The sequence below is a fragment of the Dermacentor albipictus genome, chromosome 9, assembly GCF_038994185.2.
Source record: "Dermacentor albipictus isolate Rhodes 1998 colony chromosome 9, USDA_Dalb.pri_finalv2, whole genome shotgun sequence".
NCBI lineage: Eukaryota > Metazoa > Arthropoda > Arachnida > Ixodida > Ixodidae > Dermacentor > Dermacentor albipictus.
Genome location: NC_091829.1, coordinates 104728409 through 104750456, shown reverse-complemented (window position 1 = coordinate 104750456; position 22048 = coordinate 104728409). Strand labels below are relative to the sequence as shown.

Genomic DNA, 22048 nt, shown 5'->3' with positions numbered 1-22048 from the left:
CGGCAGGTGCCCACCTCCTTCCAGGTAGGGCGAGACGATTGTGGACCATGTGGTCGAAGTGTTTTCCCGCGCATGACGTGAGAGAGATCAGACGCAGGTTCTGTAGGTTGATGGGCTTGCCGGGTTTTGGGATCATCGTTACGTCCGCTTGCTTCCAGCAAGCCGGTATACAGCCGGTCTCCCAGCTTTCATTGACATACTCTAGTAAACTCTCCGTCGCCCCTTCGTCCAGGTTACGGAGGGTCTTGTTCATTTTATCCCTGCTGGGCTTCGTGTTTCTTGTGTGATTTCTTAAGGCTGCCACGATGTCCGACTTGGTGAAAGGTTGGTATAAATCCGGATTGGGTTCCCCCTCGTACTCCGGGTAAATGACTGGCTGCGTCTTCCGTTGTTGCTCGTATCCGATGTATTTCCCAGTGATGGCTTCGAGCACTACTTCTTCGGTTACCTGAAAGTTGTGTATAAGTCTTTGTATGTATTGCCCCGTGACAGGTTTTGATTCCGTCTTCGCCAGAAGGGTCTTTAGAATGGCCCAGGTCTTTTAGCTGCTGAGGGTTCCCTGTAACTGTTCGCACACTTGATTCCAGTTCTCACGTCCGAGTTTTTCAGCATACTCCTCTGCCTGCCGCGAGACGGCAGCAATGCGGATCTTGACTTTGCGGTTTCTCTTCTGCTTTTTCCATCTCTTCAAAAGTCCTCGCCTGGCCTTCCAGAGGTGAAGCAGGTGCTGGTAGAGTTCGGTATTGTCCGCAGTAAGTTGAATGATAATTGTGTATTTGTCAACCAAGTCCATCATGTTCTTGGTGCACTCCTCGATGTCCTCTAGGCTTCTGGGGTGTTCATCTTTCCGGAAAGCAGGCCAGTCCTTAATTTTGGGCTGACCTGATCTCACGGGGTTTTTGGGGTGCATGATTTCGGTCTGGATGATATGATGGTCTCTGCCCAGAGTCTCGTCCAGTCTCAACCACTCGACTTGCCGTAAGCCAGTGGAGAATGTCAGGTCTCGGCTGATGTCTCTGGAGAGACTGTTGCCGATTCGAGTTGGTATTGGAGGATCGGTCCACAACGTCAGCTGGTGGTGTTGTGCCGCGTGGTGGACGTCCATACCCTTCTTGTTGGTTGATCGGTAGCCCAAAGCCACGTGTGGAGCGTTAAAGTCACCCACCACGAGAACTTTTTGACCGTTCGTGACTTTCTTCACTTCTCTCAGGCACTTGTCCAAGTCCTTTAGTGTGTCGCGCGGAAGACTGTATACATTCAGGATGTAGAGGCTCTGCAGGGTGTTCTAGGGAGGAACCAGCTCAATCAGAGTGTGTTTATTCTGTGGTTGATTTGGTGCTGCTGCGTCGTGTAATGCTTCCTGATGAGGACGGCGGTCCGGGTCCTTCCTTGGGCAATGGGAGTTTTGTAGCCACGCATCGTAATATTATTTGTTTCTGTTTCCTGTAATACGACGACGTCAGGTTGGTGTAGGGTGCATAGGTTAAGTAAATTTTGCCGCTTCCGATTTATTCCTCCGAAATTCCCCTGCCAAATTTTGAGTGTTTCGGTCGCTTCATTCTTCTTTGCTATGTTATTCACCAACTTGCCTTCCCAGAGTCTCGTTCATCTGGGCTTCTCTGATGGGGTACTTTGGATTTTTCCTTGCCTGCTCTGTGCCCTTTTCTAGGATGGAGATGCGTTGGCTGAGCTCGTTGCCCATCTGGGTGATCTCCTGGTGGAGCGTTTGTACGGCTGCTTGGACGGTGGCTGTCAGAGATTTGCTTATGGTGTCGACGGCCTGAGCCAGTTCGACTCGGAACTCATTTGTCAGTTCGGCCTTGTCTTCGGTTCGGGCCTTGTTCATTTTGTACTCTATTTCCGATTCTAGGTCCTCTATCGGGGGGGAGTATGTTCCCTCGGCGGCGTTGCTGTTGTGGTCGGTTTCTGCTATTTTTGCAATTGGTCAATGAGATGTTGGAGCTTCCTCTCCAGGGCTTGTTCCCTGGCCTGAGCTCTTCTGTCCTGTTCCTCCTGGCGTCCTTCTTGCTCTTCTAGACGCTTCATGAGCACTTCATTCCGCCTAATCAGGTCGGCGTTTTGCCTTCTGAGGGACGAGATGGTTTCCTCGTATCTCGAATTTCGCTCTTGTGTCGGCAGTGAGGGAAATGGGTCGATTGTCGATTTGCAACTGGCTATCACTTCCGCCAGCTGATCTTCTGTTCTTGCTGTGGCTTACTTGTTCCATATTCCGAGGAGCTTGAACTTGTCTCGCTTATTATAGATGGTTGTCGGCCTCTTGATTTACTTCTCTCCCTCACGTACAGGAACGGGGGTCTTGGTTTGAGCCTTTTCTCGCACTCCTTGCCTGCCGTCTCGTGAGGTAGTCCGCACAGTTTGCACTCTAACTGGCAATCATGGTCTGCTTGTGAGTTCTGCACCGCGCACCGGTTGCAGATATATTTGTCTTGGTTGGGGCATGCGTCCTGCCGGAGGCCGATTTCTCCGTAGGCCTTGCAATACTGTACCGATCTGCGGTATGGGCGGCAACGTGTGTACGAGCGGGCCACCTTCACATAGAAAGGGATGTGGGGACCTTCGAAGGTGGTAACTGCTGAGGTGGACTTGCCGAGCATCCTCGCATGCAGGATGCCACAGTTGTTGGCTGCCAGTAGTTCCGCAATTCGTTTCTCCGTCGTACACGCAGTGACACCGTGCATGACTCCACGTACTGTTACTGGGAGTGGTTTGATGTACGGCGTCATCTCGCATGTGGCCGCCCCAATTCGATGCCGTTGATGGAACCGAGCTTCAGTGCGTAGTCCTCGTCTGCGGTGCTGACAATTATCAGGTTCTGCTTCCACTGCGTTTGGATGATTACATTCGTGCAAAATTCTTTGAAAGGGGAACCACTTGCCCTCGCAAGTCTTCGGTGATCTTCTCGTCTGGCCAGCTGGACAGCTTCATGCCGGTTCTTGGTCGGTATACCACCTTGTAATTATTCTCTGTCAGCGGCGGCGTCACGCGTCGCGGCGGTGGCTTGTCGTAAGTTCGGCTTCCCTGATCTTGCTGCCGTTGGTGGTTGCCGTTGGCTTGCATGCTTGCTTCTACTCTCGGGTTGCTCCTCGCGTTCAGTCCTCCTTGCTGGTTCTGGGGGTTTCCTTGCTCTCCTCCCTCTTGTATGCGGTCCTCGTTCGGCGCCTTCTTGTTTTTCTTGCCTTGATTGCTTGAAACCATGGGCCAGCTTGACTCAGCGTCTTACCGCTGTTCTCATCAAATTCCATGTTGCTCTGGACTGCTGTGGAGTCTTCGCTATTGTTCTCTACTTCCATGTCGGGAGCACCGCCGTTGTGTCCGCTGCCATTTTCGGCGCTCGCGAGGCCACGCGGGCCCGCTCCCGGGGCGCGTGCGGCGTTCGGAGAACGGTGTTCGAATATGTCGAGGTTCTCGTTGCTTGGTGCGTCAAGGTATACGAATCCGCCTCCCCGCAGTAATTCTGGGGACTTTCGATGCCGATTGCCTTGTTGAGTTCAATGACACAAAATCTTGAAGTTTGGTTAGGGTTAACCGCAATAACTCGCGATAAAAGCAGCAGCTCTTGCGAAGCGCACTTGCTCCACTCGGCCCCCTGGTGGCTCTCTGAAGGGATAAAATGGAAATAAATTTATAAGGTTTTTGAATAATAATCCGCAAAACTTTTCTTTTTTGCGAGGTGGTTATAGTACGAGTACTTTCTGCGCGCATGTGAAAGTGACGTGTGAATGCGTAATAAAATTGATTTGGCACTACCACGTTCTTCAGAGCTCGTAAGCGGTGAAGGAAGTAGTTTAGCACCCAGGGCCAATGGCTGTCTTCTTATGGAACACAGCTTCTGGAGCTGTTTTTGTTTCAGCACGTGGAGAGGAGTAACCGAAGTGTAAAAGGGCAAAAAAAAAGACACTCATAGCAGTGTCATTTTATTAGCAAGTATTTCGATCTCCTTCACTCTGGACGAGGAATTTGTTATGAGCATGTTGAAACATGGTCGCGTGAGGTGATATGAGAAACTATAAAGAGGACGAAGATCTCGGGGGGTTCTGCGTATGCCGACCCCCGCAGTGGGTTGAGCTTTATCCGTAGGCACCGAACCAAAGCAAACTCAAAACATCCTCTACTCCGAGGCTTTTTTATTGGGCTATAGCCAAAGGAACACAAAACAGGCCGCCATGTTAATTCGCGAAATATATAATTGGACAGCTCTATCAATCACTCATTGTGTATTGCAAATTATTCCAATTCCACCAAAAAGATTGCTGTGTACATGTAATTAGTAATTTTATTTCTGTATCTGCCAGGTAAATCTATTTCTTAATTATCATAAACTTTATAAATCACACCAATTTACTTTTTCATTTAGGTTTTTCTCGCTCCCCCTTCCCTTTAGGCTTTCACCGTCGTCTTCTTGGCCAGTCTCCCGTAGTGGGTGAGTACCACAAGTGAGGAAGAGGCAAGCAAGCGAGCAAGCTGCTTCATCACCCTGTAGTCGAAAAAGAGTGGTAAGTTGGCGCATTCCGAATTTATTTAGCCTCAGGGGTTCGTTCTCAGTTGACAAGAGAGGCCTCCACATATTTCATTAACGTTCCCATTGACATGATGAAGCAATAGCCCAAAGAGAACAGTAGAGCAAGGCGTATTGGCGCATCTCTGTGTAGCTTCCCTAGTTCGCCATCTTCAGTTGCTGTAGCGCATAACTATTAGATTATGCGTAACATTCCTAGCTTCTGATGATATTTAGTGCCTATATGTACTGACTCGATTTTGTAGTTTGGTATTTCAAAATTTTCCCATTGTCTCTCGTGCACTTCGAAGCTAAGCCTACCAGCAGGACGCCTTTTTTCATGTCGGATTACGTGCAAGGCAATAGTGATATTGCTTCTCCTAATGGTGAACATGTGTGCGCATTGCGTACTGTCGCGATAATCTTAATTTACGGCGTTATTTTGTTAATATAGCGAAAACAGCTCGAATTATTATTATACCTTTATTTGTTGTTCCTTGGAAAATACTTTGTTTCTTATATTTACTCAATCGTCTTAAGAACAGCGTAAGAACGCATGAAAGAGCGAGAAAGGGCCAGCAAGAATGATAGAATTTTGCACATCGGAGCAGTGCGACATCCTATCTTACCGCACTGTAGGACACGTAGCTGCGAACCCAGTTTTGTGCGCAGCGGCTATCATTCACCGTCGTACTACTCACCTCATAAGGAAAATAGCAGAAGCGTACCATATTTGCTAAGCAAAAGATATGTGCTTCAGTCACCCTTCAGTGTAATTAACAGAGAGTGTATTGAATTTTCTTCCGAGGACTGATAGACATGAGGCATATTCATGCGCGCATTATGTTGATTTGCGGGCTGTATGACCATGCTCATGATTAGATATAACCGTTCTGTATAACGTTTTTGTAGTGCACGTGGCGTGATAATGTGTAACAAAATTAGGACTCTTCCATAATCGAGAGCAGGCGTAAGCATTAAATAGCTACCGGCAAAGCAGGTTGGTTGTAGACAGTACTAGCCACAGTCTTAAAATGAATAAAGTCCATATTCGTGAAGGCGCACACCACCACAGCGCACCACAGCACAGGAACCTGTTTTAAACTGAACGTCATTGCAAGTATCGTCTCTGCCAAACGACCATCCGCGGCGCCAGACGCTGCCGGCTTGATTACGTAATGCGATGCTATCTCTTGAACTGGCGCAAAATCCGCGCCGCGGAACTCACAGACCGCTGGCGTTGAACAGGCAACTATGTCTCAGCGTCAAAAGATGACAATTAAGTGTATGGAGCCCTGTATCTGCCTTCTGAACTTCGCCTTTTGGAAAGAACAAATAAACCTTCAGCATACTAGGAATTACAGCTTGAATGATAGTGTGAACCAAAACTAGGTAGAACTCGTGAGAAATACTGTTGTAACATTTTGGGCACTACGAGCGTATGTAATCCGGTCCTGTACAAAAGGTTGGCGGCCGCAGACCACATTTTCTTAAGTTTTCACTGGCTGCCGGGATGATCTCATTTTGTTCTCGCAACTTGCCCTGATCTCGTTTGAGCGCGCAGATAACGGCTTTGGCTTTCTGCTGAAGTTCACTTAAAGGTCACCGCAGCGGAAGTTGAGAGCATTTCGTGCTAAATATGTGTTTTCTTCAATAAACTTCCTAGTTTAAAATCAGCGCCTGTCCGGTTGTCTTTTTCCCTGTCCATGTGTTTTGGCGCTGTTCTTAAGGCTAAGGTTACCTAAGTTGCCCAAATATCTGTTCTCCTGTGTACTAAATCATTCGCGGTTTGGTTTCCTTCTGTTGGCTGCAGGCTTTTTCTGAGTAAGAATGTGCTGTGCTTTCCGCAATAGTTTATGCACTGAAGCGGCATACTTACCTTGGCTGTTACCTTTGCCCACTCACAGAAGTGCCTTGCATTCAAATCTGCTGAATCAGCCAGCCCTGTACTTGCGAACACAGTCGCTTATGTTCTATCGCTTATGAAATTCAAATTACTAGAATCAACTATAAAACTATGAAATTACTAGAATATTTACAGGTTTTGCTTTCTTATTGCGATTGGCATTATTGGCCATTTTCATGCGCTTTAAATCTATCTATTCATGCATCCATCCTCTTACATCGACCCAGCGGCTTAAGTTGTCTACAACCTAGGGCTACTGGTCATGTGGTCGTGCTGCAGTCATGGTCTTTCTATTTTCGTCATTCCAAGTTCGTCATTTGACCCTTGTCATGACGTCGTCGTCACGTCCTGCACGCCGAAACAGTGAACCAGTTGTGTAATAGCTTCGGCCGCTAGGTCGTGATGCCATCATGTTCATTGCATCGTCATCATTCCACCGTTGTCATCCGACTGTCGTCACGCAGTCGTCGTTACGCCATGATCGTCGTACAGTCTTCGTAATGGGGTCGCCACAAACTCGTCATCATGCCATTGTACTACAACGCCATGACATCGTCGTTATTGCGTCATCGTCGCATTGACAGGTGTGCTTGTTTTTCCTCCTCCGGTGGCCGCTGTTCGCCGGCTAACAAATTTTGAACGTTGTTGCTAACTGCAAGACGCGCGTGCATCATTTGGACCTTGCGCGAATGTTATCGTCCACGCCATCTGTTGTGTATGTCCTCGCCTAACTTTTTAATATCGATTGCATGCGCGACACGAACTGTGTAGTAGTTTCTGGAGACCACGCGGGCACCAGCGGTTACAGTATTACCTTCGACGAGTGATGCATAAAAGCCGACGCACGTGACCCGCTGATCAGATTTTGGACGATGGCCGACTTTTCTCGCCGCTATTGTTGCGATTCCGTGTTATACTTGTTTTGCTGGGCATAAGTTCGCCCAATAGATAGGTAAATTTGGAACTCCCACTCTTAACTCGGCATTATCATTCACCGTCACTACTACTACGTGACATCTGATGGAGGTACTTGAGCATTCATGTACCGCATGCACCAGCAAAGCCGTGAACCAAGCCCGGAAAGAGAGGACAACGCCAACGTCATCAAGGACCAGCGATCTAGCCATAGGCAGCAAAGACTGCTATGGAACACGGGCCCCTTCCCGAGAAGACGACATGGATCAAGGCCAGACCAACGACCCTAATAGCAGCCCCAGCATCGCCATCCTGCTGCAACAACATCGGGGGTGACCGAGCTGGAGGCGTTGAAACCTGGCTGGAGACATATACGAGATGACCACGGCGTTCAATTGGAGCGGCGACGACAAGCTCCGCAATGTATATTTTTCGTTTGGTGAGGCCGCTTGGACGTGGGACCTATTTCGTGAGAACTTCTTGAATACCTTCATGAGTGTCGTACGAAAGGAAAGGGCCGAAGTTCGCTTAGAAACCCGAGTGCAAGTGCCGGGCGAGAACCTCGCGATCTTCACGGAAGAGATGATTCGCATCTTCCTCCACGCCGACCCCAACACGGCTGAAGAAAAGAAAGTTCGGTTCTTGATGGGCGTTGTGAAATAACAACTATTCGCCAGATTGTTACTCCACCCACCCAAGACTGTCACAAAATTTGTTCCGGAGGCCACAAAGATTGAGAAGACGCTTGAAATGCGCACCACGCACTACAACCGCAATGCCCTGACAATGAACTACGCCCACGCTCACGCACCAGGCACTGACGACCTCGGTGAGAGGATCACAGGGGTCGTATGCGAAGAGCTGCAGAAGCTGCGCGCGACATCGCAGCCAGAGATGCCCTCGATCGCTGACACAATTAACGATCACCTTCAGCGGTCACTGAAAGTACCAGAAGTACCGGCATCCCTGCAAGATCAGCCGGAAGCGATGACCTACACCCCCTTCGCCCGCTGTCGCCAGGGCCCCGTAACGTCGCAATTCCGTCGTTCACTGCCGCCGCTGCTATCACGCCCGCACGTCGTTCAGCGCAGCTACCCGAGAAGGACGGACATTTTGCGCGCCACGGGCCAACACCCGCTCTGCTGTCACTGCGGTGAAGCTAGCCACGTCTACCGCCGATGCCCATACTGAGTCGTGGGACTGAGGGTTCACCGTCAATGCACCCCGCCCACAGCAAGGTGAACGACCACGCGATATCGCATACTACCTCGCCGCCACTCAGTGGAGCCTTCGACGACCGTCCTGTTCGCCATCATCAGGCCACTACCTGAGGCCGCAGCAGCGACCATGCACTGGCCAAGCCCGTGGTCGGTCCGTCAGCCCATAAGCGGAAAACTAAAATAAGCAACCGATGGAGGTGCGGTCACTGTTCGTCGAACTGACAAATCTCCGCCGCCGACATAGACGCCGAAAAAACTATCTCGACGACATGTCAACGAGACATCGCTATCGTGACGTAGCCTGGAAGCAAAGAATGTGCCGACAAAAGAAGACCTGACAACGCGACGTTCCAGTCACAGGCCAACAGGATGCAGCCGTGACCAATTGCATAGACGAAACTGCAACGCAAGACAGAGAACGACCGAGCTCGACGTGCTTCTCGACGGCCACGAAGCCATCGCTTTAGTGGACACAGGAGCCGACTACTCCGTCATGAGTGGACCCATCGCCAACTAGCAGAAAAAAAAATTAAGACTGCATGAGAAATCTTTCAAATATGTACCACATGAGGAAACTTCGCAAAACCGACTGATATCTGCACAGCAAGAATTACCGCTCATGACCGGACCTACCCTGCCACCTTTGTTTTCGCCCAACAGTTTGCACGAGACGCCATTCTCAGCATAGACTTTCTGAACCAAAAGTGCACAATCATCGACATGAAGCCGAAATCGATAACGCTTCCCGAAAGTCAAGGAATACCGCCGGAAAGCTCTCGCATTCACCATGCCTTGAGCGTGCTCGAAAATCAAGTCAACATCCCGCCTCTCTCCAGCATTGTCATGTCCGTCGGCATTGAAACACCCGCAGACGTAGAAGGCGCCAGCGAGGGCGACCAGCGACTACTGCTCGACCGTGAAATTTACATCACAAGAGGGGTCGCTTGACTACACTGAAGAAAAGCGAAAGTGATGGTGACAAACTTCAGCGAGGAGTTCAAGCACATCAACAACGGCGCGACGATCGCATACATCGAGCAAATTACCGTCACCAGCAATGCATTTGCCCTCTCCGATTCCGCCACACATACCTTGACGAGCATTGTTCCGGAACCAAACTTCGGCATAAATCCAGGCCTGCCCATGAACAAGCAGTAATAGCTCAAAACTCTCCTTCGACAATACAAAGACGGCTTTTCGCCGTCATCGAGGATTCCACAAACACCAGTTGCAATGCATCATATTGTCACAGGTATAAACTATTTACACGATGTATTTACACGATGCGTATATATAAAGTGGCACAGAATCCCGAGAGGCTGTTGGCCCTTTGTCGTCTTCACCGTCAACCACCTTGTCCTCTTTTTCCGCCGTAACACGAACCCCGACAGAAAATGCACCGCCCCGGTGCTTCAGGCGGGACCATCGGTAAGGGCATAGTAAGGCTCAAGCCGAGAGACGTGTATGACGTCCGGTGATGTGTAACCGGGTGGCATGACGGAGGTAACGGGGATTATCTCGTAAGTGACATTGGTCACTTGGCGTACAACACGGTAACGGACTTTGTAGCAGGGAAGGAGTTTCTCGGAGAGCACCACTCGGTGGCAAGGGGACCAAAGTAGCACGAGAGAGCCTGGTGAAAAATATAGGTCACGATGGCGGCGATTGTAAGCGTGCGGTTGAGCTTCCTGCGATGCCGACACACGAGTGCGGGCAAGGTGGCGCGCATGGTAAGCGTGGGTGATCGCGTCGCGAGCATACTCGAAACAGAATAACGTGGTGTTCACGGGGACATGCAGGAAGAAATGACATCGACGAGCGCTGCCATAGGCAGCGCTCGTCCATGTCGTTTCTCTCTGTTTTTCCCTGTGAAAACGGCACTCTTCTGTTTCAAATATGGCTTACCAACTCGCCCAAACGTCTGCTTTAACGAGCATACTCGGTCGTCGACTCCTGTACCAAGGGGAGTGAAGTGTCCACTGCTAATACAGGGTCACGTCCGAAGATTAAGTAAAAGGGGGAATACCCAGCAGTATCGTGGCGTGGTGAATCATAGGCGAACGTGATATAAGGGAGAGCCACATCCCAGTCCTTGTGGTCGGGTGAAACGTGTTTCGATAGCATGTCAGTAATTGATTAAGTCGCTCTGTAAGGCCACTCTTCTGGGGATGATAGGAGGTAGCCAGCTTGTGCTTGGTAGAGCATGAGCGTAGGATATCGGCTATGATTTGGGAGAGGAAAGTGCGGCCGTGGTCAATAAGGAGCTTTCGCGGGGCGCCATGTACTAAAATGATGTCCCGGAGTAGGAAATCGACGACGTCGGTTGCGCAGCTCGTGGGAAGTGCCCGAGTGATGGCATAGCGCGTGGCTTAATCAGTAGTGACAACGATCCACCTGTTGCTGGAGCTGGACTCTAGGAAAGGGCCAAGGACATCCAAACCCACGCGAAAGAATGGCTCAGGTGGACTGTCGATCGGCTGTAAGCACCCGGCAGGAAGTGTTGCTGGCTTTTTGCGATGTTGACAGGGCTTGCAAGCAGCTACAGAGTGCCGTACGGAGCGTGCGAGGCCAGGCCAGTAGAAACGGCGGCGCACGCGGCTGTAATTGCGAAGAAACCGAAGGTGTCCGGCAGTTGGGGCGTCGTGAAGTCCCGAAGCATGGTTGAGCGGAGGTGTTGAGGAACGACAAGGAGAAGGGGAGCATCGTGGGGATGAAAACTGCGTCGGTACAATATCCCATCGTTCAGGACCAACCACCGTAACGATATATCAGTAGGAGCACATTCCATTCGTTCAATGAGGGTCCCAGAAGTAGCGTCATGGCACTGCTCGTTGGCCATGTCCAAAAGCTGGGAACGGAAAGAACACTTGCGGAAGCGTCCATGTCGGCGCTGGCGGGTGTGTGTACACGGTAACGGGACAAGCAGTCGGCGTCCTTGTGTAGGCGACCAGACCTATACACCACCGAATAGGAATACTGTTGCAGCCGCAAAGCCCATGACTCAAGCCTCCCTGTGGGATACATTAAGGACGAAAGCCAACAGAGAGCATGGTGGTCCGTTACAATAGAAAGGCTGATAATCTCATGGGTGGCGGCAATGGAAAAGAAACATGCCATGAGTAACTACTTAACAGAAAAAACGAAATCAGAAAAGAAACAATTTATTATAACTCAAAGGGAAGCTGATTACTTTTCGAAGCGACATCAGGATGGCTTAGAAGACGCACTTATAAAGCGAGATATAAGACAGTAGAAAAACATGTGCCTGCTTCGGTAAAGCTAGGGTGACTATAGAGCATGTTTTATTAGAACGTGAAGACTTCGACCCAGGGGTCGATTTAGGCGCCACTGGCCTCCTTGAAGCACTTGGTTTTAGCGAGAGCAGTGGAAAAGTAAACATGTCCGCACTAGGCATTACTAAGAGGCGGTTAGAGGATTGGTGGAAGAAAAGTAAGGAAACGACAAAAAACGAACACGGACAAAAGCACAGTTCGAAATGGGGGATCAGAAAATTTGGGTGGGGTAATTCATAGCATTTCCTTCTCTTTCTTATTCTTCAACCTAGGTAGGACATTAGGCAGTATAATAGCAAGAGCTTAGTGGCGCAACCTGCCACCCTGATTCAAAGAGGACGCTCATAATATCCATCCATCCATCCATCCATAGGAGAGGGCCTGCCATATATATAGGGGCGGAATTTCGCCTCTGCCCACACAACGACCAAACATTCGCGCTATTTTATAGAATAGTTCCGCTCCGCTGGTGACAGAAAACGTGTAGCGTACGCGATTACACGTTCATGGTCGTGTTGAACATGCGCCGGGACGGCACCGATTCCGTGGCCACTGGCATCAGTGCGCACATCTGTAGGGGCTGAAGCAGCGAAGTGTCCTAGAATCTGTGGTGTGGTGAGAATCGTAGTAAGGCGAGAAAAGGCGGTGTCCTGAGACGATCCCCATGAAAACGGCACACTTTTCTTCAGGAGATCTGTTAGAGGGCGTGCTATCGTGACAAAATCTTGAACAAAGCGGCGGAAGTAAGAGCAAAGGCCCAAGAAATTTCGGATATCTTTGGCGGACCGTGGAACAGGGAACTCTTTCACGGCGCGAATTTTCTCTGGGTCTGGTCGGATGCCAGTCGCATTGACGACATTTCCGAGAACAGTAATCTCACGATAGTCGAAGTTGCATTTCTTCGAGTCGAGCTGTAGACCAGCCTTGCGAAAAACGGCAAGGACAACTGAAAGGCGCTCAAAGTGTGCGCTGAATAAGGGCGAGAACACAATAACATCATCTCGGTAGCAGAGACAAGGCGACCACATGAATCCTTGGAGTAATCAGTCCATCATACGCTCAAAGGTAGCCAGTGCTTTGCATGGCCCAAAAGGCATAACTTTGAATTGTTAAAGACCATCAGGCGTTATAAAGGCGGTCTTTTCATGATCTAGATGATCGACAGCGATTTGCCAATATCCGGACCGCAGTTAGATGGCCGAAAAATACTGCACCCCGTATAGGCAATCGAAGGCGTCATCGATACGAGGTATTGGTTGGACGTCCTTCGTTACACGGTTGAGGCGGCGGTAGTCGACGCAGAATCTCCGTGAACCGTCCTTCTTTTTGACCAGCACGACAGGCGATGGCGAGGGACGTGACAATGGCTCAATGATGTCTCTCGCTAGCATCTTGTCTACTTCCGTTTCGATGACGTGACACTCCGAAGCTGACGCTCGGTAGGGTCACCGATGGATGGGTGGCTTATCGCCTGTATGTATGCGATGTTTGAGAACTGACGTCTCGCCTAAGGGGCACTTGTTCAGGTCGAATATATCCTTGTAGGAAAGCAATAGACTCCAGAGCTGTTCAGTCTCCTCAGGAGTGACATTCAGGGCGATCATTTTCCTAATGTCATCGTCAGTACATTTAGCTGACCGGAACGGCTCACAGGAAGCGTCGACATCAAAAGTCTCAATGCAAGTAACTTCGAAAGAAATGATTGTAGCCAGGGTGATATCTTTCGGCAGAATTTGCTTAGCGAGCCCGAAATTCACCACGTGGAGATACGCACGATTGTCAGTGACCCTCGGTATTGCATGCGGAACGGTAACTTTGTGGGTGAGAACGATGGCAGTTATGAAAACGGAGATGTAATCACCATCGGGAACTGGCGTAGAAGGCGGCATATTGATGTATATCAAGACCTGTAGTGGAATGTGAACAAAATCAGTAGGTCTTAGGTGAATTTCGTGTGATGTCGGAGGAACGTCCAGCAGAGGCAGGTCAGGACGCACAATACTTGAGGAAAAATCTATGAGCACTGAATGGGCGGAGAGGAAGTCTAGGCCTAGTATGAGGTCATGGGGGCATTTGTCAAGCACAGTGAAAAGGACAACACCATGGCGGACGGAAATGCTCACACGTACAATAAACATTCCGACCACGGTCACCGTGCTACCATCGGCGATTCGTACGAACCGTGTAACGGCAGGCGTAACAATTTTCTTTAAATGGTGGCGCATACGGCTGGTCATAAACTATGTGTGTGCTCCGGTATCTATGAGTGCTGTGACGGGTGTGCCATCACCTTGGACGTCAAGAAGGTGATTTCTCGTAAACAGCGTCAAAGGGGGATTTTGCGGCGAATGCGACATTGCAGCCCTACCTCGAAGTGCCGCATTTTGTAGTTTTCCTGCTGGGACGATTCTGGGTAGGTAGGTGACGGCGAGCGGTGAAGCTGGGGCGGACGTGGCTGACGACGCTGAGGCGAGGGCGAGCGGCATGACGGCGAGTCGACGTAGTGGCGTCGGAAGCGTCACAGAAACGACAAGGTGAAGAACTTCGGGGCGAACTTGCATTCCCGAAGGTGTTTCGAGGAGGGGATGGCCAACGGCTTTGGCAGTGATGGGAAACGTGACCGATTCGGCCGCAGCAGAAACAGATCGGTCTGTCGTCAGGTGTACGCCAGTCCGATCGATTTCTGGTAGTGTAGGGATAACGCACACTGAGGTGGACTGCGATAGGACCGAGTCATAGGAGCAGGGCGGGTGTCTGGGCATCTCAAGCAGCAGCTGCTGGGAAGACCCATATTAGTGATTTCCTGGCGAACCACGGACTGGATCAGCGATATAGTCTCAGCAGTGTTGTTCCAAGACGTCTGTTGAGGCGAGGCAGGAAACGCTATTTCGAGTTCCCGGTGTACCATTCAGGTCACGTTTTCGCTTGGTGGTGGCAAGCTAGATTGATGGGTGGGATGGGTACCAGAAGAGGTCACTGCAGCATTTGGAAGCCGCGTAAACTTATTGTATATACGGCGACTCTTCGCCTGCTCGAAACGGCGGTATTCGTTCACGATAGCGTCGGCAGTCGATAAGTTTCTAAAGACCAGAAGGCTGAATGTGTCGTCCGCGATGCCTTTCGTAATGTGTCCAACCTTGTCCGCCTCTGGCATGGGCATGTCAATTTTATGACAAAGGGCTAGGACGTCCTGAATGTAAGAAACCCACGACTCGGTAGCAGTTTGGGCAATCGTGGTGAGTGATTGCTTGGCGGCTAGTTGTCGACCGGTCGGATTGCTAAAAACGTCCGACAGCTTCTCTTTGAACAAGTCCCAGCTGGTTAGCTCTTCTTCGTGTTTGTAAAACGACGTCCGCAGTGTACCGTCGAGGTAGAACTTGACATTGGCCAGCATTATGGTTGGATCCCATCTGCTCACCTTGCTGATGCGCTCATACAACTTCAACCATTCTTCAACGTCAACACCTTCGAGGCCAGTGAACTTGCCGGGGCTGAGGTAGAGCAACGTACTGAGTATGCGTAGTTGGCATTGTAGCTGCAGACGCGGTGCCTTCCATGGAAGCATGGTCCCAGGCTGGGTGAGACGTCCGCTGCGAAGCTCCGTAGCGAAGACGCTTACCCCGCATGTCCACCAAACTTCATGGGTATAAACTATTTACACGATGTATTTACACGATGCGTATATATACAGCACAAAATCCCGAGAGGCTGTTGGCCCTTCGTCGTCTTCACCGTCGGTCACCTGTCCTCTTTTTCCACCGTAACAATATTATAATCAAAGAGTACGCTCGACCATTCCGCCAGATCCCTTATCGAGTTTCAACGCGAGGAGGTTAAGCTCTGAGACAACAAGTCGACGAAATGCTTCCGTAGACATCATTCAGCCATCAAGAAGCCCGTGGGCATCTTCTGCAGTCTTATTGAAGAAAAAGGACTGGGCCCTGCACTTCTGCGTTGATTATCGTCGACTGAACACGATCACAACGAGGGACGTATACTCCCTCCCATGGATAGACGGCGCATTGAATCGGCTTTGCAGTGCTATATACTTGTCGTCGATGGAGCTCAGGACTGCCTGCTGGCAAATAGAAGAAGATGATAGGGATCGCGAGAAGACTGCCTTAGTTTCGCCGGACGGCCTCTATAAGTTTAAGGTCATACTATTCTGACTGTGCTCGGCGCCTTGACTGACGCTCTTGACCCGCTGATCAGATTTCTCATGATTACCGACTTTGCTTGCAGCTATTGTCGTGATCGGGTGTCACTTTTTGCTGCGCATAAGTTCGCCCCAATAAAAAGGCAAATTTGCATCTCCCGGTTGCATCTCTGTGTCATTCTTTCCCGTCTCTACTGCTACATGACATGATAGTTGTCGTGGTGCCATCGCTGTCGTTGCGTCGTCCTGATTATGACTTCGTCGTTCCACTCTCGTCATGCTGTCGTTGTCATGGCGCCTTGAGCACTCCACCGATGTCATTCCTTCGCCTTCGTTCTGTCGCAATCATGCTGTTTACACTCAATCATCATTATACCGCTATTGTGATGCCTTCGTTGCCATCGCATCGTCGTCAGGAAGTCGCTATCGTGCATCCGTAATCGTACGTTCATCGTCACGCTGCCATGGCCGTCATACTTTGCTTCATCGTCACATCGTCATGGTCGCGGCCGTCATTCAAGCTGCGTCATTCGGTCGTCTTCGTACCATCGTCCTCATGTCGTCGTATACTCACAGTCATCCCAATGTCCTCATGGCATCGTTGACAGACTGTTGACATGATACCATCGTCGGCTCATTGCCGTCGTGTTGCCATCGTCATGCCATCTTTGTCTCTGCACTGATGCCATGCCATCTTTGCCATCCCATCGTAGTCACTGCGGACTTCTCGTACAGTCATCGTCATGGCGTCAAGCTAATGGGCGACCATGGCCTCTGGCAAGCGACTGCCAGACAGTGTATGTCGCATATAGTAGCTGAAGCAACGGAAGTCTCGGAATGAGCCCAACGATTTTTCAATAAACGTGGCTTCAGCCATACGGCGTGTCGCTACATTGCTTGAATGCTAATTGCACTACTGTCTGCAGTCATCCTCAAACGAGCTTTGCCAACATATTTCATTCAAGGCTTTTGTTCTTAGGCCATGTTTGTTAGGTACGCAGAATCCCTTCATAACTGACGTGCTTGAATTCGTGTTCAATTTATTATTTTCTTGTATTACCGTGAGCATTCTTTTTCCTTGTTCATGCCCCAGTGTGGTTCTTGCCTAGGGCTACTGATCTAAATTCGCTATACTGGGATTGACCTAAGAGAGGTTGATAATATACCACTAAACAATTGCATAAACCATATGATAAACATTAAGTAAACTTTAAGTAAGGTTTACTTCAATCGTAAGCCTACTACAGCTAAATGTCACTGTTTGCATCAATATACGTACCAAATGTTTACACCAGTTTTAGACGTACTTTGTTTTATCTAGATTCCTAATCTGACCTCTCACAAGATTGATAGTACTCCTTATCAATAGAATTTGTAGGAGCATTTTTCTAGAAAAACACCACTAATTACCTTCATGGCGTTTAAAGAACGCATCAACGATACGAGCTTGCTTAGTTACATGGCATGCAGGTGTTTGCTGAATAATTATTTGAGTAGGGCCTTTGAGTCAATCGTTTGAGTTGTGCCTCAACTACTCGGCACGAGTATCCTACTGGCATTATGAAAAGCCGAGAAAAATGGGAGCCCAAGAGCGGCCCATGTTTACCACTTGTTTGAAGCCAGAAGCAATGGACTTAGCACGGAACTATATTTTATAACTTGCATTAATGGGGGGGGGGGGCGTAAGCATTCTTTGTCGAGTACCATGAGAAATGTGTCCGTACAGTGTTCCCGTATGCCTGCAAAATAAATGCATATGAGGTTAACACGCGTAATCGTTGCAATAGTGCAATAGTAGATGGTTGGTAGCACAAAAAAAAACTCTTAATTGGGATTCGCACCATGGACCGCAGCGCACATAAGTATTTTTGTCGAGTACCTCACAAAATCTATCCGTCCCATGACGCCGTATATCTGCAAAATAAATGCAGAATTGGCGAAGTTAGCATACCTAATCGTTATAATAGTGTAATAAGAGACAATTGGAATCGCTAGAAAAAAGGCACCCGCCGTGGTTGCTCACTGGCTATGGTGTTGGGCTGCTGAGCACGAGGTTGCAGGATCGAATCCCGGCCACGGCGGCTGCATTTTGATGGAGGCGAAATGCGAAAACACCCGTGTACTTAGATTTAGGTGCACGTTAAAGAACCCCAGGTGATCACAATTTCCGGAGTCCTCCACTACGGCGTGCCTGATAATCAGAAAGTGGTTTTGACACGTGAAATTCCATAATTAAATTGTTAAAGGAAGAAGGCGCGCGAATAAAGATTACTTCTGACCACGATTTGAACCATATACAGCAGCGTGGCAAGCAGATGTCTGTGTGAGCCGCATTAAATTCGCGGGCGTGAACGTTGCTTTGGCATTAGTTTGCATCACACCCGGTTCAATTCAAAAGGACATCAAGAGGCTTCTAGCTATTAATTTGCTACAGTCCTACAGTAATGAGTAAGCGTTCTTTGGCTAATACCCCAGCAAAATGTGTCCGTCCCGCGATGCGTTATATCTACAAATAAATGCATGACTCGTCAAATTAACAAATGTAATCATAAAAATAGTGTAATTGTAGGTGATTTGTTGGGTTAGAAAAACAAAAACAAGTAAATAAAAGAAAGCTGGTTAGGTCACCGTCGCTGCGTCAGGGTCGTAAAAAAGGAAAATAACGTTACTACATGTAATCATTGCAGTTATGTAATAGTAGAGAACGGATAGCGTTGGAAAATAAATTGCTTAAGCCCTTGTCGTCGCGTCAAGGTAGTAATGAAGATTAAAAATGAAGAATATATGTAACTGTTATAATAGTGTAATAGTAGATGACCGGTAGTGTTAGAAAAAAGAAAGACTGGCGACATCGCCTTCGCCGCATCAAGATCGTAACAAATATAAAAGAAAAAGAAAAAAATTGCCAGTAGCTTAGTTCGGCTATGCCAGGATACACGTAGCGAAAGCTAAAACATAGCATGGTTAGCCTTGGTTAATCTTGGTTGCAAGTCCAGGTTAGTCTGGCTGTTTAGCTATGTTGCGGCGTTTATCCAGTCATTCGGCGCGCTGTTCGTGTGTTTCCTGGGCGATTCGTTTCCTCTTCATCACGTTCTGATGTCGATTCGAGGCCTCCTCCTGCTTATCAGAATTGTCGCCGTCCATGCTGCCGCCTCAACTGTGATTGCGGCGCACGCGAGCTCTCGTTTTCAGTCTTCCGACATGTTATCAGGCATGCGACGCTGCTGGCGAAGCGAGTGGAGGCGAGCGCAAGGACGAGAAACGCGGTGTGACGTCATACCAAACGGTGGAAGCCAAGGCGCGGCGCTGCGCAGCGCTGGAACACGTGTGGCTCGGTGCCACTGGTGGCGCATGCGCAGTAGTGACTAGGGAGCAAGAGAGGGAGAGAGAAAGAGAGAAATATCCGCGGCGAGGGGCGCGTTGTGACGTGATGTGCCTCCTCGGAGCACCGCCACGGTGAAATCGGAAGTTCGCGGCCAGTAAAGCTTTCGCTGTAAAAGCTGTGGTGTGGCAAAAAAGGCCGGTTGTGAAGGCGCCTCAGCTCAGTTGGCTTCCACACCGCAGACAGGCGCGCCCAAAGGTCGATGCCATGAAAGGGGACGAAGAGCGTTAGCTGCACACTCTTCTTCTGGTCCGCCACTAAAGAGACAGCGTGATTTTAGCCAGCCTCTATCTTTAACTTACGTTACGATACCTGCAAAATAAATGCATAATTGGTCAAATTAACACACGGAATCAATATAATAGCACAATACATTATTAGTAGCGATGTGTAGACAGGCATAAGCTAGCTAAATATCTTAGCAAACCGAATGCAGCAGCCGAGCCAAAGGATGCTTAGACATTGGAAGACAATTATAAGAATTTACGTAGCATTCTTTATTTTGTTAATGCTCGTGTAGCGAGTTGCAAGTAAGTAAACATGCCAAGGTAATTATGTCCAGCTCTGTGAGAAAATGGTTTTTTTTTTCTCACTCCGCAGTGCCTGGACACTGTCAGGCCCGCTATTTCGGACTCGCTTTATTTAAACGATCGGGCTTGACAGGGACGTTCTCGATGAGTAATGCTTCAAGGGACGCAAATGCCTGTCCATGACCATCTCTTATTACGCGCAAACGTAACTGGCCAGCCAGTGAAATCAGCGAACGTCTGTTTGAAGCTGCGAAGCACGTGAACAAGGAAGGCGCCTGGAGGTGAAGAGAATAGGCGCGCGAAGTGACCTTCGAGCTGTCTGTCGCTTCAGCGCAAACTTAGCGGCGAGAACAGAGCATCCATGCAGCTACGAGTCGTCGGCGCCGTTGGCACACCTGCATTCTGCAGGGTGCCATCAAAATAATGCGCGCGAGGCCGTGTATGACGCAGTTGCTGCCCGAATACAGCGCCACACCACCCGTACCTCCCCTCACCCCTAAATCCCCTTAATCTGCGTAAAATAGTGCCACGCTTTGAAGAATGCCGCCTCCTCCTCGCTCGCTCTGGCTGACGCCGACGCCTCGTCGCTATTGGCCTATAGCATCACGTAGACCCTCGCGCCGTGCGTCAACGCCATTTTTGCTCGAGAAGCACCTACGGAGTGGCGAGGAGCGCGTGTTGGCGCCGTTGCTACGCTCGAGCAGTGTAGGCGGCGCCATGGTTGCGGAGGGAGCGTGAAAGAGGAGAATCGACGCGGAGTGAAGGCGGAGGTAAAGCCCCTGAAACTTCGTAAAGTACCGCCACTCTCCTCCTCCGCCTTCACTTCTCCTCGTTTCTCCTCTCTTTCACGCTCCCTCCTCGACCATGGCGCCGCCTACGATGCTCGAGCGCAGCAGACGACCTTTCGCAGAGTGAGTGCACGCATAGCAAGGCAGTGCTCTTTAGGCGCTTCCGTTGGGTTTCCAGCTCCGCGTAACTTCGTGTACAGCGTAGAATTTCTAGGCGGATGCTTATACAAATTCGGTAACGGCAGCTTTTGTTTCATTTTTTGATAACTATTTCTTAAAAAAGTATCTGAAGGAGTGTTAACGCTGTGTGTTGACGACTGCGAATGTATCGCGTGCCCTAACATTAGGTACGCAACATTTGTCAAGGGCGTGTCGCAAGATCTTATTGCGAATGATTGTAAATAACACGTTTACCATCGAATGACAACCTCTTGGCTTCCAGCAAGCCTAAAAAATCCGCGCCGCCCTTACCATGTGAATTCGCGGTGCGTAGCAGCTATGACGTACAAAGGCTGACGGACATCACTGCTCTGGAGGTTCGAAAGTGTATTACAAGCTGCAGTGCCGCCAACATGAGTGCTTGCCAATCTAAGCGCGCGCAAAGCCTCAGAGGTGGGCGCTGGTGCTAATATGCTTCTCGTGTCTCAACGCCGGACGAAATACCGCGGCCGATCATCAAGTCGGAACAGTGCGTACGGAAGAAAATAAAATGAGTTTTTTAGCATGTGTGCGCGAAGCGGGAGCGCGATAGCAGTGCTTGACTCAATCTCAAACAAGACCACTGTGGCCTTCAGTAATTTTTTCAGGTTAATGACTTATCACGAATAACACTTCATGTACGCTGGTTCGTCCGTTTACGAAGTGACGTACTTGTCGCGAACCGAGTTGCACTGAGGTGTATGCATTGAGGACGGTTGCACTCCCTTCGAAGTAACATTTGCGAGACATAACTTTATTAGTGAAGTCATGATCGCGCAAAGAATCCCCCCGCCATGACGCGGCCGAAATTCCGGCAAGTGAAATGATGTTTTATCCATAGGTGAAAATGATATAAAACAGCATTCGAGTTGCAAGTTAACAGTTTATTTTCACATAGATGCATTACTGATTTGCCTTTGCAATCACAAGTCTGTGTGCACCATTTATTGTTTCATTGCGTAAATAAACGCACCAGCAAGAGTCCTACAGCAAGCGCGTCTCACTTAGGCATAGTGAATGTAGAAACTAACAGTGGCATAGACGAGCAAGCGAACGACTAAACGAGCGTGCGAACGAACGAGCAAACGACAAAACCAGCCAGGGAACGGGCGGGCGACCGCACGTTTTCGTTGCGAGTGCTCCA

General features: G+C 49.4%; 1 protein-coding gene across 1 annotated transcript in view; it reads left to right on the top strand.

Annotated features, from left to right (window-relative positions):
- Window positions 1–4448: 4448 nt before the first annotated feature.
- The window catches only part of LOC135907198 (phospholipid-transporting ATPase ABCA3-like), a 354979-nt gene continuing 337379 nt past the window's right edge, over window positions 4449–22048 (top strand). The window contains exon 1 of the mRNA XM_065438886.2: window positions 4449–4514. The gene's annotated coding sequence lies outside the window, so the exon portion shown is untranslated. The remainder of the gene's footprint in view (window positions 4515–22048) is intronic.